Here is a 17,435-nt window from a genome sequence, read left to right as displayed (position 1 = left end):
AACTGATCATCTATTTTCCAGCAGAGGAATATATTCAACTATTTTAATTGGCCTTTAATTTAAATAACAAGTACCCAGTTATTATGACTTATTTTCTCAATAATTTATGCATGGTCATTCAAATGTTTAAAAAAGACTTGAGCAACAAGAATACATAATTTGGGACCATAAAATGAGTAGGTCCATAATTATAAATGTGATTTGCTTGATATAAGTTATGAACAAAAATTATATTATTTATTTTAAAGTGTAAAAATAAACTGCATTGTATTTTGAAACCTATATGTTATTTTGAACTTTTATGTATATGATAAATAGATTTAAACATAATCTGACAACTGGACATATTGAGAGGATTTCTTGATATTTTAATAAAATTGAAATCTAAATAATTTATATATTATTAATTTCACCACTTACTGAGGGACCAGAGGCCATCTATTTGACCAACATAAATCTCAGGTTTTTCATCTGTAAAATGTAAATAATAATACCTACCTAACGGATGAGTAGTACATACACATTTTGATAACTGCTATTTTAATAGTAATTACTAATCACTATATGAAACAGCTAACTTCTATTCCTTGGTAGAGTTTATATGTATGTACAAGCATGTATCATGGGTGTTCAGTTGTTCATGAAAGTTGTGAGAAACCGAAATATTAATATTATAAATGAAATTTTAGGTATCTGTTTAAAACTCATTCTGCACAGCATTGCATTCTCACTTGCTAGCACACTTTTATAACTTCTTATGAGCGACAGAAGGAAAAATTAAGTTATATTTTTAGAAATAGTAGCTCACAGAATGCTCACTATGTGCTATACTTTCAAAGCGTTGTCCATGTAACAACTCATCCATTTCAAGTTGTGAGATTCTATTTTATTTCTTCTCATTACTAATGAGGAAATTGAGTAGAAAGGATGCTGAGGATTTTGCCAAGGTTAGGCACCAAGTAAGTGATAGTTTGTGACAACATAAATGGACTTATTACAAAGCCCTCGCCCTTAAGGACTATGCTCTGTTGGAAGAATATTAAAGACATTGAACTTGTGGATCGAATGGGTTTGAGCAGTAGGCATACTTTTAGGAAGTAGAGGCTGATCACTTCAAGTATTTAAGGCAAGTTACATCAAAATTATGTAGAGTTTGTATAAAAATTTACCTCGGGAAATGAATATCCTCGAGAATTCTTTATTATTTCTCCCCTCAGACTTAGACTATTTTAGACTCATAGACAATGGCCTAGGGGAAAGAGGACTTAACTGAAAATAGTTAAGAACTAGTCTAAACACTTACTCCTGGTTAACTTAGGAGGTGTGTTTCTCTGATATTGTTTTATGTAACTTCTCTAACTTTAGTTTTTTTCATTTTGACATGGAAAAGAGCTAGCCCCTAACGAAAAGTCTGTTTATCTCTAAATCTTATAACTTAAACATATGTTTTATAAATAAATACTTAGGGTAATAAAATAAGCATTGTTATTCTAATAACATACATATAAAATATCTTTCAGCAAATGGGTACATTTAAGGATTCAGTGGCTCATATTAAAGGAAAGCAAATTAGTTGTCACCTGATCATGTTCTCACAGTCCTTTGTAGATTCTCCTCTATTCATACTAGAGTTTCTCTGGGCCCCGTAGATCCGTATCTTCTCCTTCGGCACACCCTCCTTAGATAATTTGCTTAATAATTGCTCCATAATTAGTGATATCACTAAAACTTCAAAATGTAATCTCACTTTGAACTGAAGACTTGACCATGCAGGAAATTACTCATGGTCGCATAAACATCTCCCAAGCATCTGAAACTTCTCAGGTCAGATACTCTATCAGATGCTGAATGCAGAGGACATGTCAGTTATTTTCATAGAGATAATCTAATACTTGAATTTTCATCTTGGAAGTCTGCAAAGGCAATAAGTGAATCCTGGGGTGACACAGAGAAAGTTCATGCAGAAAGCAGGTATCTCCCCTCGGGGAGTATATAATAGTAGTTCACATACAGGTTACAGTAAGGACAATGGAAATAAAAATAAATTAAAAGATGTTTAGAAAGCAGAATTAATAGAGTTTGGCATTTGAATGTGGAGAAGAAAGAAAGAGAAGGTAAAGATAAGGATGTTTAGATTTTAGCTTAATAAACTGCTGCATGGATCACTGAACAAAGAGCAGATTTTTGTGTCTGCTTCCACGTTTAAGGGGCTTTAGATGTTCAACTTTGTTCAAGTCCACCTGGATGTTCCTATTCCAAATCCCACTCCTGCCACCTGAAATCTCACATAGACTCTAGATAAGGCAGCAAATTCAACATACGTAATTCTGTAACCAGCACAATTAAAATGTAGGTCTGATGTTCAGGAAAGTTGCCCCTGTGTTTACAAGATAAAAGGGATTATTTTAGGGCTACAAAATAAACTCTCTGCTTCTCTGATGTTGACTTAAACTGGGAGTTTAAAGCCCTGAGCTATTTATTTCATTTCTATTAGTTCTAATACGAAGTTAAAAACAGACATCTCTCCTCCAGGCTTCTGGATTGTAAAAGGTATGAAAGGACCTCCTTTTCTTCTATAATTAGAACAAGCAGTAAAGTCAGAAGAGAGTGGAGACTTACGAAAGGGGGCTACAATGAAGGGTGGAAATCATCAATAGAAAAATGTTAATCTGTACTATTTAATTTTAAATAAATATTTATGTCATTAATGCAATTAAATTAGCATTAGTATTTTAAAGAGTTATGCAAAAATATATAAAAGTTTGAAGGAAAATCTTATTTCTTGAACACAGTGCCACAAAAGTCAGCAGTCTATTCAAATAGACATAAAATGATGAGATGATTTAATTTAGAAATGTGCTGTACTTTTTCTGTCCCTGGGAAAGATTTTAGAGATATAATATGTTCATTCCTGTTATCAAGACACTAGCCATTTCTCTTTTGTTTTGATTTTTACATTTTTCTTTCACCATACTTATGTTTTTTTTTATTATTACTTTATCAAATTATCTTCAGAAACACTTGGAGAAAAATTTTATCTATGTGAATATCTACATATAATCTACATCTTTTTCTCACTCTGTCATTATGCATACTTTAGCTGGAGTGAACTCACGTCTGTTCCTTTTAAAGAAATGAGTGTAATAAACTTAGAGATATTGGATTTTAAAAAATGGTGTGAGAATTGAAAAGACATCTATTATAATGGTGAAAGTAGAATTTCAGCAGCAAATGTAATCTTCACCTATAAAGAATCACTGAGTGGCTAGGAAGAATTACTAAATAAGAGAAATGAAAAAGGAGAATTCTTTCAGAAGAGAGATGGTAGATCTGAAATATTACCTTAATTATGTAGCACATTTTCTCAGAAACTCTTAGCTGTTAGACTCCCATGTCTGCCCTTTACCCACTTTACTTAATTAAACATAATGACATGGTTTTCTGTAGGTTTCAGGTACTATTACTGACTTATGTAGAAGAGGACATTGAGGGATGGAAGGTTATAATACTTAACCAAGCACAAGCCATTTCAGTGGGAGGGCAAGAAACTTCAGGTCCATTATTCCAGGTTCCTCTTACAAACCCAGAAAACTAAGAGGTACTTTTTAAATACTTGGGATGACTTGAACATGATGAAGCTTAAAATAAAATAATAGGCTGTAACTTTCTAATTATAAAATGTGAAAAATATAGCAATGTTTTTTGAAATGCAAAAAGAAAATGAGAAAATTTAAAAATAAACCTCTCATTGAATGTTACTCATGTCACTGTGTTCTTTATATTCAAAATGAACAAAGAATAAATCAATAAAACATTTTAAAGAGACCTCTATTATTTTTTAACTCATATCAATGCTTTATATTAATTATGGGCCCCATATTAACAAAGACTTGTCTTCCATAGCTTTACTCTAGGGGATTCTATCTTTGTTTAGATGCAAGATTTATTTCAAACAAAATAAATCTTGGGCACATAAAGTGTTATAGGAAGACCCAGTGTAGATTTATTTTTTCTGTGTAGTGAGCAGCTGTCAAACAGAGAAGAAAACACAAGTAAACTCCTTGATTTCCAAGTATTATTTTTTTTAAAGTAACATTTAGAGTGGAGAAGTTGGCCTGCAAATGACCTATTTAAATCCCCAATATTTACTGTAGGAGGAAAACTTGTGTAGAAATAGAAGCATGGACTTTTTGAAATCAGATTGATTCAGATATGATCTGTGGTTCCTTAGTCATGTGAGATTATCCAACTTTTCAATGAATAGTTTTAGCATCCATTGATAATTCTTGTCCAAATATATTCTTTCGTTGAAAAGTCGTAAAGTGATCATTTTTTTCTGATTAGACAATTAGGTTATTACAGGCATTTTCTTATTCTCTTACATAAAAGTCGAAGATATTATCCTATAAAATGTCCAAAATAGTTTGAAATTATAGTACTGCTCTTACTGCTAACAGTAAAATCATTAAGTGAAGTTTAAACTCATTTTGTATTGTTTATAGGCAGCATAAAGTGTACATTTGGATTGCTTCCAATTTTTTATAATGAATATGCAGAATGCTGCATATATAGTTGATTCCTTTTGAAGGGGACTCTTCAGACTTCAGTCTCAGAAGTTTAACTGACAGTTAAAAGGTAAAATAAATATTATAATATGATATAATATAATATAGTATAAAAATGAATACGATTTCCCTTTATTTTTGACTCTCCAGTCGATTTTAAAAAAATAAATCATGTTCTTCTGGAATTGAAAATTTACTGATATCATCTGCATTCCTCCAGTATCAGGACCCCCATCGTACTCCTCTCTTTGTGCAGTCTTTGCTTTGTTTTTTGCTGCAATGTGTTCGCTGCATGTCAATGTTTTACTTCTTTACTTACATGTAAGTGAAAATGTCTAGTATATGCTCTCTCTTTGGTATGCTATTAGTGTGGGTTCTGGATGATTTTACTTTCTCTCTATATTCATCTGTATGCTTTTCAAAGAGACTTCAATTGTTAGAGGCTATTATACTGGAAGCTGTCCTCATTTTAAACATCAGTGTTTTTAAACACAACTGTGAACTCAAGTTCTCCGCTTGGTATAATGTCCATAATTTGTTTGTCAATAGGTCTGTGCACACTGATTCAGCTCTGCTTTCCCTTTGTCACTCATCTTTCATGTAATTCTAGTTCCTTGACCCAATGTTGGAGATGTTTATTTGTAAAATTCAAAATAAAAATATCAATTAAATTTCCTTTCAAATATACTTTCAGCTGACCCATTTTACTAGCCTTGATCTAGGAGAGTTAGTCATAAAATAGTAGTTAGGCCGTGCTGGCCTGTAAGTTCATAAATATTAGTTTATTATACCAGTAATATATTACTCTAAGGTAACACTTCAAGGTCTTTTGTTTATAATATTGCCTGTGGACAGTGAATAATAAAAAAGATAATCAGGATTTAGGAATGGTAGATATACTTGCTCTTTTAGAAGTTAATTAGAAAAGATAAGAAAGATTGTGGGATTGATCAGATTACTTTCTATCCATTAATACAACCTAGAATAACTTTTTGCATGTGGAGACAGAGAAGAAAAAAGCAAAGACTATTAAAGAATATAAAAAATTATGACAGACATTTGAAACAATACAAAGCTTTCATAAAATTCAATGTTACAAAGTAATACAATGCCAAGACTACTGAGAATATTCTTAAAAGCAAAAAATGTTAAGGAAATAGATGGAAGATACAAAGTATGAATGCCACAGAATATTTTTAAGGTTAATATGTATGTTGGTCTCATTGTTAGGTAGTTAAACTTATCTTAGATGGAATTCAAGTAAATATTGATAGCTATTTGGTTGATGCTGAATTCCAGTAAATACATGAACTTCACCAACTTTTCTTTTTAACACAGTGATAAATAGATAATCAACATTCAGTTTGTCTTATAAATTTATTTAATATTGTTACAATTTAAATCAAAAGACAAAGTAGAGGGCTTGCATTCTTGTTCTAGCAAGTGACTAATAATTATAGCATCGTATGACTCACATAACAGCTTTGCCAAGTGATTTATTTTTGTTAAGGTTTTCTGCAAAGATATTTTTATATTTACTTATAAAACATTCTGGCTACTAATCTTGTGTGATATGAAAAAGAAGCAGAAATTCGTGTCATGCATGAAACACAATGTTATTAGTCAGATGTTATTAAATAGAAGTCTGGCATTTAAGGTATTTCCAGTATATACACATTATAAATTACAGAAAAGAAGATGTGAAGTATATAGAATGTTTATATACACTATTATATGCTGGCTTATAAATATCTAAAGAGAGGTTTCAGGTTCCTCTTTCAAGTGGTGAGTTAATGGGTAGCTGATTCACTCTGAGGATAAAATTATTTTTAGGTGATTTATTACTCAAATGTTAAGCTTTATGTCATAATACTTGTCCTGAATAGCACAAATTGAACTTTCAAAATATTTAAAAGCTTCTTAACAGATTCTGCTCAGAGCAGATTAGATGATCTACCGTCTGAACATTGATGACTTAATATCCTCCTTGATATCTCAGCATTTTATATTGATGCACACTTAATTCTCTTTGATAACTTCAGATTCTTGATTTCTAGTACATCAATCTCTCTTGATTTCTTTTTCTTAACTACCTCTCTGTTTACTCCTTTTTTTTATTACTCTTTTTAAAATTATTTTCCTCTAGTTAGCCAACATTGTCAAAGTAGCTCCCTAGCCAGCTTGTCTTAAAAGAGGTTTACTGGCTCTAGGAAGGTAATTTAAACCAAGGCATGGATAAAAAATTTCCAGGAACCAGTGACTCAAAAATGGTTCTCCAATGGTTGAGGGCTAAATGTTTGTGTCCCTCTAGAATTCTTATGCTGAAGCCTTTACCCCACTGTGGCTATATTTGGAAATGTATGTTCCTTTAAGGAAGTAATTAAGATTAAATGAAGTCACATGACTGGTGTCCTGAACCAACAGAGTTGATGGCCTTATAAGAAGAGACTTAAGAAAACTTGCTCTCTCTCTCTCTCCAAGAATACATTGAGGAAAGGCAGTGTGGAGACATACAGAGAAGGCAGCCATCTGCAAGACAGGAAGCGAGCTCTCGCTAGTAACTGAATCAGGTAGAACCTTGACCCTGGACTTCTAGGCTCCAGAACTGTCAGAAAAAAAATTTCTGCTGTTTGAGATGCCCAACCTATGGAATTTTGTTATGGTAGACAGATCAGACTAATACACCAACCATGGCCTCTTTTCTGGACATTCATACATTTGCACCCTTGCTGTCAGACTTTATTTACATCAGGTTTTTTTCCATCATCCTCTTTCCTGCCGTAGGGTCTGTGCATGTGCACACACACACACACACACACACACACAAAGAGAATGTATTCATTCGTGCAAAGACTGTATCTGACTTATTCCCTTTAGTATCTCAATGGTATAATAGTGGTTCACAGAATGTGTTTCTTTATTATCAGATATCCTAGGCAAAGTTGGAATTTATGCCCCTGTATGTGCAGTTTTACTCAAATGTTTGAGGTCACTGTGTAGGTTGAGTTTCTATAGTAAATCCCCCTAGAAGTTGGGTAGGTCAACATGCATAGCCTTCCTACAATTTTGTAGCTACATCAAATAGACAATGCTGCTATATTATAAAATACATATGAAATTCACTCTTTTCTAAAAGAGGCAACATTAATGTGTATGATGTAATCATTTAATATGCCTATTTTCTCCTATGCAAATAATCGCATACTCAAGTGGTCAAAATCTGAAGCCTACATTCTATACATCATAAGTAAATTAACATAATCTTGTCATTTTGTTTGAGTAGAATGGCTAAATAGAATCTCTAAATATCATTCAGGTATTTATTTACTAAATCCAGTGCTAACATCAGCCTTTGTATATCTAAAATTAGGAGTCATTGACTGGAATTTAGTATATTTCAGTATAGTCTTGAGGACCTCATGAACTCTTGCAAGTCTCCTTTTCCTCACAAAATGAAAACACGTATTACATTAATTGTAAGAGCATTTTTAATTTGAGATCTAAAGTCATACTGTCCACCACTCTTAACTTTTCCTATGGCTTCCCAAGCCATGTTGGCCTCAATTTCTGGTGACTTGGAGTACAATGTATCATCTCTCACATTATTTTTGTTTTCTACTTCCCTTTATTTACCTGTGTAACTATCTAGCTGTTTCCTCTATTCTTTCTCTGAGCCTCATAGAAGCATTTGCTGTTGGTTGAATATATGTTAATTATTCATGTTCATATTTTAAAAGCAGGTATGAAGAAACATTAATACTTCTATTAAGACTCTCATTAATCATATTTTTCATTTATTGATTTCTCAGTTCATACCTTTGGTGATTTTAATATATGTCGTCAAATAATTTGACATTTCTCCCCGTTGAAAGACAGATTCCCTGTCCCCTTTCTTGAATCTGGGTGGGCTTACGACTGTTTGGCTGATGGAGTGATGATACGTGAAATGGGGGTACCAATCATAAAGGTCCAGGCAGCTTCTGCCTGAGCCTCCATGTAAGAAGTCTGACCATCCTAATGCTACCAGGTCAGAGAGGTCAACTGTAAGTGCTCCTGTTAAAGGTCCCACTAAACCCATCCTTTGGTTGTCCCAAGCCAAGTGCCAGGCACTGAAATGAAGAACCTATTTTGGAAATGTTTCCTTTAGGTATTGATGTTCTGTCCCTAGTTGTTCAAGGTACCCAACTGAGTCATCCGAGTGGAGGCCCCAGATATGTAGCACAGAGAAGCTATACCCAGTGTACCCTGAATTCCTGACTCACAGAATCGGTAAACATAATAAAATACTTGTTTTATTCCCTTATGTTATGGATGATTTGTTTACTCAGACAATATCTTTGAAGGATCAGTGATTATTACTAACAAAAGAGAAATATGTTCTTCTCCTGAAAAGTTATTTAAATATCTTCAGATATATAGTCCAATCAAATAAAAAAATTTAAATATATACTAGTGAAATTAAAGTAATAGAACCATGCCACAGTGCAGATTTCCAGTATTTAAAGCCATTTAAAGACTTTATAATTGAGTAAAATCAGTCTTTTTGAGAAAAGCCAGTTGAGAACACATGCCTTCAGCTATAAATATGTATACAATTATACAACTGATTCTTCTTATTTTAACTGGTAAGAGTGCAACATGAATATTAATTGTAATGACCATCACCCTTATGATCTGGGAAAACTGCAAAGTTTCTATTTCAGGAAATAATTTATTCAATTTAATGTAAAAGTTTGGAAGCTACTCTACTATCATTATAAAATATTATCTCAGAAAATTATGCTATGAAATGTCTGACAAAAAATAGATTCATAAAATGGAGTCATTAATTTGTTTGAAATCCTATGTTCTCCTGGAAAGAGAAGACCAAATGACATAGTTTTAAACCTTTGGATATTTTCTGAAATTAAAGTTACACAGAAGAAATTGCTGATATTTCTACATTTCATAGATAAGCACTTTAACATTGTTCCCTATAGTTCAAAATCATTCCTTTCATTTGAGTATCAGAAGCTGAATAAATGATTTACAATGGTATGGATATTTTAAAACTTGTTAATATGCTCAAATTAATTCTATAATGTCTTACCAGCAACATAGTTGTGTTAATTTCTTACAAGACTCTTACAAGTCTTGAGGATTACAAAATTATTTTTTGCTGTATTAAAATGTGAAAAAAATTAATGATTCATTCATTTTCATCCATTAATTAATTGGAAAGATGTCAATTATAAACCAGACACTAGTCTAAAAGTAGAAGTCATGGAAAAGAACCAAACAGACAACCTACAGAACGGGAGAAAATATTTGCAAATGATGCAACTGACAAAGGCTTTCACCAGAAATTTGCAAAATATACAAACAGCTTATACAACTCAATAACAAAAAAAAAATAAATAAAACAAAACAAACAACCCAATCCCAAAATGGGCAGAAGGCCTAAACAATTTTCTCCAGTGAAGATGTACAAATGGCTAATAGGCACATGAAAAAATGCTCAGTATCGCTAATGGTCACATAGATGCAAATCAAAACTACAGTGAGGTATCACCTCACATCAGTCAGAATGGCCATATTAAAAAGTCCACAGGCACCTCAATATTCATAACAGCACTATTTACAACAGCCAATACATAGAAACAACCTAAATGTCCACCAACAGATGACTGGATAAAGATGTTGTGGTATACATACAATGGAATACTACTCAGCCATTAAAAAAAGAATGAAATAAAGCCATTTGCAGCAACATGGATGGACCTGGAGATCATCATACTAAGTGATATAAGCCAGAAAGAGAAAGCAAAATACCATATGATAGCACTTATATGTGAAATAAAAAAAATGACACAAATGAACTTATTTACAAAACAGAACCAGACTCACATAGAGAGCAAACTTGTGGTTATCAGAGGGTAGGGGATGGGGAGGGATAAATTGGAAGTTTGAGATTTGCAGCTACTAACTACTATATATAAAATAGATAAACAGCAAGGTCTTATTGTATAGAGCAGGGAACTATATTCAATGTCTTGTAATAACCTATAATGAAAAAGAATATGAAAAGGAATATGTATGTATGTATATGTATGAATGAAACATTATGCTGGACACTGGAAATTGATACAACAATATAAACTGACTATACTTCGATTAAAAAAAGAACCAAATAGGCAGACAAAACTGCCTTATAAATTTAATATTCTACTGGGGAAAACTGTGGTATATATATTAAATAAATTACATGAAATGATAATAGAGTCAAGTGTTTATGGAAACATAGAAAAGTGTAAATGTTGGTGGTACAGGTACACAGGATTTAATATTAAGTGGAATGACAAGGGTAGGTGGACATTTAAAGGGTAACATCTGAGCAAAGACTTGAATTAACTGTGGAGATATTTTAAGGACATTCCATTTGAGCCAAGAGACAGGGAGCAATAGTGAGGAGGCCAGTGTGCAATAGTAGAGTGAGTAACAGAATAACAGCCAAGAGTAAAGGTCAGAAAAGGAACGAGGAGCAAAGGGGATGGTACAGCTATTGTAGGTAATATAAGCCAATGTGAGAATTTTGGCTTGTATTTTCAGAGAAATAAATGGGATGTCCTTTAAAGAAAAGACATAATCTGATACACTGACAGAGATCCTTCTGGCTGCTGTTTTGAGTTTAACAGAATTAATTATTAGTTTCTCTGATTTTAATGAGGTTCAAATTTTTGGTGTCTGTTGTATGGGAAATTGCATTAATACAATGATGGTCTTAATATAATGGTAGTCTCCAAGTACATGGCCAAGCCAGCAATTTCAGAGATAACAGAAGAATAAAGCTCACAAACAAACCAAATTACAGTTTAAGTCATACAGTTAACTGAATTAGTTGAAAACACAGTGATATGCAGGGGGAGATAGATAGATGAAGTAGACTGCCATAATTACGGTAAGGTGCAAGAATAAAAGAAGGGCCACAATACCTGAAATAGGGAGTTCTTAGGTCCTGTCTGCCTCTCTGCTGCATCAGCCTTCTCCTGTTGAAGGTGTGGTTTTGAGGACCAGAGTTGAGGTTTGATCAGGGGAGCTCAGGAAGCAGCAGGTGCCTGAAACCAACATAGACTTGTTATATTGGGTCAACACAGCAGCAAGCATGCCTAGCCAGTAGCTGTAGCTCTCCATGAGTCTTTCCAGCAGCTATAGACTTTATTTGCGTTTCTTAGTGGAGTTCTCATGGGACCACACAATGGCTGTCACCATGGGATAAGCCAATTTATCACCTCATAAATTTTGAGTGCCTCATCTATAGTAAATGTGTCATGAATATTTGCAGCTTCTGGTCCTTCTATCCCCTTTTTTTAAAATCTGTTCGGCAAAGATGTTATCTACTTAAATTATCTTTGCTTAACATGCCCCACAGATTCCCAACTTACTTTAATTCATGCCTAATACATCTTACAGATTTCTAATTTACATTATCTTTGCCTAACATGTCTGGCTGGTTACTAACTTACTTATCTGCACTGACATGTTTAATGACTCTACCCGCATATTTTTGTTACTGGCTTACTCTTTTCAGGGATTTTCTTATTTATTAACCGCTGTTTTGAATAATTTTACAAATATGATCAATCAATACTATAGATAGAATCATTAACCTTATTTTTTAAGAAACATTTTCTTATTTATATTCACGTTTAGATCCTTCACAGAATTTTTTTCTTTCTAAATTCTAAGGGGTTTGTTTGAAACTAAATACCAATCACCAGTATGTTAAACTAAGGGCTAATGATATAGTGAGAAGCCTTAATTAAATCAGCTCACTTAGTCTTACGGAATTGATTCTTGTCTTTTGGGTCTTGAGTTATGCAGACTTTATCTATAAAGTTGCTGGCTTCTGGCCTGAGAGCATGCTGGAAATCCTAAGCCAGCCGCTTGATGAAGCTGCGTGCTGGCTGTTTGCAGAAATGAGGTACAGATTTTTACTGCAGCCCTTTTGCTGTTTCTTTAAAACTGAATTCTGATCTGCACTTTGTAGCAGAGGCCTTTATGGGTAGGATAAAAGCAAAAACCAATTTGTTGGTGACAAATATGAATAGACCTGCTAAGTTAATTATATCAACCCACATTATCAAAATGGAGGAGAGTAAAATCCTCTGTGAATATGCAGTCAATGATTATCTTGAGGGCAGGAGCGGTAGGATAAATAGGCAGCTGACTGACCTCCAGGGCTCTTTGATTTGTACCATAAAGAAATGTTATAATCACCAAGAATGACAAGAGCATTTATAGCTAGAGACAAAATCAATTTGTTTACAGTGTGTGCTACTCTTTGAACATGAATCTAAGTGTCTATCCAACCTGGTAAGAACTCAGTTGCTAAAGCATTTATGGTGGTAACATTTACCTCTAAATAATTAATCTAGGAAGAATTAATGTTTTTTGGTGTTCCCAGGGTTTTTTGTTCTTTTGTTATTTTTACTTGATAACTTAACAGAAAAACAGTTGTGGAGAACTAATCAAAATATAGAATAATCTTCCTTTGGTAAAGTAGAGACATATCTTTTATATGGGCCAGTGACTGCATGAGAAACTCCAAAGCTATTTTATATATAAATAATATCCTTAAGAAGTTATTGTTTAGAATTTAAGATCTGGATTTATAAAAAGACAGTATCAAAAAAGAGTTGCTAAACATTTTCTTACATCAGGATATAAATAGAAGTCATGGGTGTTTGAAGACAAGCCTTTATTGAAGTATTAGCTATAAAATAATTTTAAGTATTTTTTAATAAATGAAAAACATCTGCAAAAAATAATTCAAGATCAGAGCATAGCTACAAATATGTAACAATCTTTCAGGAAGTGAACTTTTGATGCTATAGGGAATTCTCTTTTCAAAATACAGGGAATAATCAATCAATCAATTTAATTATGTAAGAGTAAGCTATATTTCAAGGATAAATTATTTTTCTGAATATTGATTTTTCTTTCTTATTTTTCAAAACTGCTTTCAATTACCACGTTAAATTTGCCGTCTTAGTGGAAATTTCAAAGAGCAAACACAGTTTCAAAGAATTTGTTATTTTAAATATTTGTGTCTTTAGAAATTGATCAGGTAAAAAAAGATAAATGGTAACCAAAGAATACCAATTCCTTAATTTAATATTGATTAAAGTATTCAAAATCACTAAGAATTTATATTGTAATATGGTCACTGATGATATTACCAGTCAGAAAGACGACATTTAACACTTTTTTTCCCAGACAGAATAAGAGAAAAACTAAGTTTAAATTATTTGCAGCAATGTTCAGAGCTTTCGGGGACAGACCCTCTTAAAAGACAGTAGTTGTCATTTCATATAGTTAAACACATATGTTTACAGTCTCAAACTTAAAATATTTTGTGGAAAGAATGTTAACTTATTTGCCACATAAAGCCAGCATACTAAATTTAGAAAGTTTAAGTAATTTAGAAGATATACAGATTTGAACACAAAAATTATTAACCAATCTAATTTGTTCAAATATTCATGTCAAACGAAGATTAGTAAACTTTTTCCTAAACCAGTATAAAATTCTATGTATTTAAAGTCTCTAAATTGTATTGATGGTCTAGGCTTTATACGAGTATTACTTTCCCTTTGAAATGATTCATTGTTTTTTCGATTCTTATTTAATTAGTCAGTGATTGTCACAATTCTTCCTTTCCTTCCTTTCCTCCTTCTTTTCTTTCTTTCTTTCTTTCTTTCTTTCTTTCTTTCTTTCTTTCTTTCTTTCTTTCTTTCTTTCTTTCTTTCTTTTTTTCTTTCTTTCTCTCTCTCTTTCTTTCTTTCTCTCTCTCTCTCTTTTAGTTGGCTGCTTCTAGGAAAGTAAGGTTTTTTTTTAGCTTTATTAAGGTAAAAGTGACATCAAAAATATATAAGGTCTCCAACTTGATGTTTTGATATATATACACACATTGTGAAATAATCACCATGATCAAGCTAATTTACATATCCATCCCCTCACATAGTTATCTTGTGTGTGTGTTTTGTGAGAACACTTATATTTACCCACTTAGTGAATTTCAAGTATATAATACAGTACAGTATCTGTAGTCGCTGTGTGTAAATTAGACTTCCTGAACATATTCCTCTTGCATAAATGAAATTTTATAGCCTTTGACCAACATTTCCCTATTTCCCCCAGACCCTCTCAACCCCTGGCAACCACCATTCTCCTTTCTGCTTCTATGAGTTTAATTATTTGAGATTCCACATAAATGTGAGGTCAGACAGTATTTGTCTTTCTGTGTCCAGTTTATTTCACTTAACATAATGTCCTCCAGGTTCATCCACATTGTGGCAAATGGCAGAATTTCAAGAAAGACTCTTCTTAAAATGTCAGTCGATTCAAATAGTTAAAAATTCAGTTGACCCCTTCTTATTTTTTTTTTAAATTTAGCTTATTTTAAATGAATGCATTCTAGTTTCTATTGATCAAACCAGTAAAAAATGAATTTAATCTATTTATTATTTTTATGGAGCCCATTGAATCTTCCATTTATCTTCTTTAACAAATAGGGGAATGATTTTTTTTCCCCAATTCACAAGAAAATAATTTTTTTTAAGCCAAAGTGCATTTTACCACATGAGATTATTCTAAGAACCAAGAACAAGCATGACTGGGTTTCCACAGTCTTTAACACACATGTCTTCAGCAACACAGTTTAATTGACTCCAGTAGGTAAATTCATCTAGGCATATCTGCAGAGGTTCATTTGTTCTTCAGTTGAGATCAAGGATCCTTTCTCTGAAGCTCAGAAAGTGTTTTTTTCTTTTTTTAACTCCAATTAAGTTAATCTTTTCCTTCTTGGTAGAAACTGTTTTTGTCTTTATGAATATCTTCAAACATCGTTAGAGCTTTAAGAACTCAAAATACATCTGCGCTTCAAGAAAAATATTAATTAAACAAGTTTTAAGTTCTAGAGGAATGACTTAGGAAAAATTTTCATTTACTCTGTTAATTTGTCAGTTTGTCCTAGCTTTTGAATACATTCTTTTAAATTTTTTTCATAAATTTCATTGTGTGAGGAGAAAAGGATCTCACTTGGGGAAGGACCCCTGGTGAACTCAGCAAGCTATCATGTCAAAAAATGTGGAGGGCTATGTTCTAGAAAAAGGTGGAAGCCAGAGGTGGAGTAATGACAAACTAAAACCCAGAAACAATTCAATTCAGTAGCTAATCGGATTAAGACAATGGGGACCCCAAGCCTAGCTGTCTATCAAAGACTATAATCCACCCCGTTAGGAAACAGCAATGACTGGAACCTGTACAATTTCACTTGGCAACTGAAGTTCCTTTTCTGTACATGATGGAGTAGTTAGTATCAGACTTTGCTCCCGTGATAAACACATACGATAATGGACAGTACATACAAAACAGCTATTTTGGGGCTTTAGCAGTTAAAAAAAAAATAGGGCTATGGTTATTGAGAGAGGAGAAATATTTGAGGTAAGTCCCATGTTCACCAATTTTACCCTGGAGACCCTTTCCTAACTGCACACAGAGGAGTGGAGTCAAGGTAGAAAGCAGCGGTGTTGGCAGTTGGAGGAAAAAGAGTTTAGAGCTCAGGGCGGGTGAGGTTCCTAGGAGGAGAGCACCACAGAGAAAGAACCCTAATCTCTCTGAAGCATTTTTCTTTCGGTCCCTGCTCACTTCCTAAGATGCACATGCAGGTGAAGCTTCTGGAGGCTAAGTAGAGAACATTCTGGGCTCATACGTACTGGGAAACTGGAGATCTGAGATAGCCAAAGAAGAAAGACCATGGTAAATACCAGGCATTCATTTGAGACCACATAAAGCTCACGTTCTAAGATTTAGGGCCAGATCTTCAGAAAAAGAGCGAATTCTTAAGACTAAGTGGAAAGCTGAAATAGATCTACCCTAATAGAGCCTAAAACCAAACGATGACAATAATAAGATTATTCAGTTCAAATTTAACTGACTGCTGGAAAGAAACTCATCATACAGTAGAACATGGGTTGGCAAACTATGGCCTGTGGGGCAACAACCCATTTTGATAATTAACTTTATAGGAACATACTCACAGCCACGTATTTACATATGCCTGTGGCTATTTGTAGCCTACATAAACAGAGTTAAGGAGTTGTGACACATTTCGGTCCCCAAGCCTAAAATATTTACTGTCTCATTTTTCAAGAAAAATTGCAGCCTCTGCTTTAGAGAAAGATAGTATAATTCAGAGTTTATCAAACAGTACTATGTAATAAAATAAAATAGAAAATTATCAAGCACAGTATGGAAATCTGAAGGATAAATAAACAAGACATAAAATAGTAAATATTAGCCAACAGAGAAGTGATCTAGATTTTGGAGTTAAAAGATGAGAATTTCAAAATAATTATAATTACTATTGTAATAAACATAGAAAAAAGATAATCACAGTGGAAGAAAACAAAGAGTAATTCAATTGAGAAAATTAGTGAACAAAGGATCAAATGGGCATTATAGAATTAAAGAATAAAATATCTTACATGTCATTAAGTAATCAGTGATTAAACCTGAATGGATGCACCAAGAAGCAGAATTTGTGAATTTAGTCATGAGTAGGAATGTATAAACATTCTACCTAAATAAAAATGTTACTAAATTGAAAATTAAAACAGTACTTTGCTCAGTGTTAAGGAATCATATCTAGTAAAATTATGATAGGCTGAGATGGCATTTCCTTTTACTTCTTTGCACTGTTCTTATTTCTATTGAACAGATGTGACACAATACAATTTCGAATGTCAGGTCTGATAGGTTAATTTTTATTTTTAAAATGTAAAGTTCTCTTTTTTTCCCCATGTTTTCAGAGGCAATTCAGGAGAATAT

General features: G+C 33.0%; 1 long non-coding RNA gene across 1 annotated transcript in view; it reads right to left on the bottom strand.

Annotated features, from left to right (window-relative positions):
• Positions 1–11,550: 11,550 nt before the first annotated feature.
• The window catches only part of LOC140695702 (uncharacterized), a 518,879-nt gene continuing 512,994 nt past the window's right edge, over positions 11,551–17,435 (bottom strand). Inside the window, exon 6 of the long non-coding RNA XR_012071528.1 lies at positions 11,551–11,659. This is a non-coding gene — a long non-coding RNA (uncharacterized lncRNA). The remainder of the gene's footprint in view (positions 11,660–17,435) is intronic.

Source organism: Vicugna pacos, chromosome 1 (assembly GCF_048564905.1).
Source record: "Vicugna pacos chromosome 1, VicPac4, whole genome shotgun sequence".
NCBI lineage: Eukaryota > Metazoa > Chordata > Mammalia > Artiodactyla > Camelidae > Vicugna > Vicugna pacos.
Note: the sequence above shows the minus strand (reverse complement) of the source record. Positions and strands in the feature narration are given on the sequence as shown.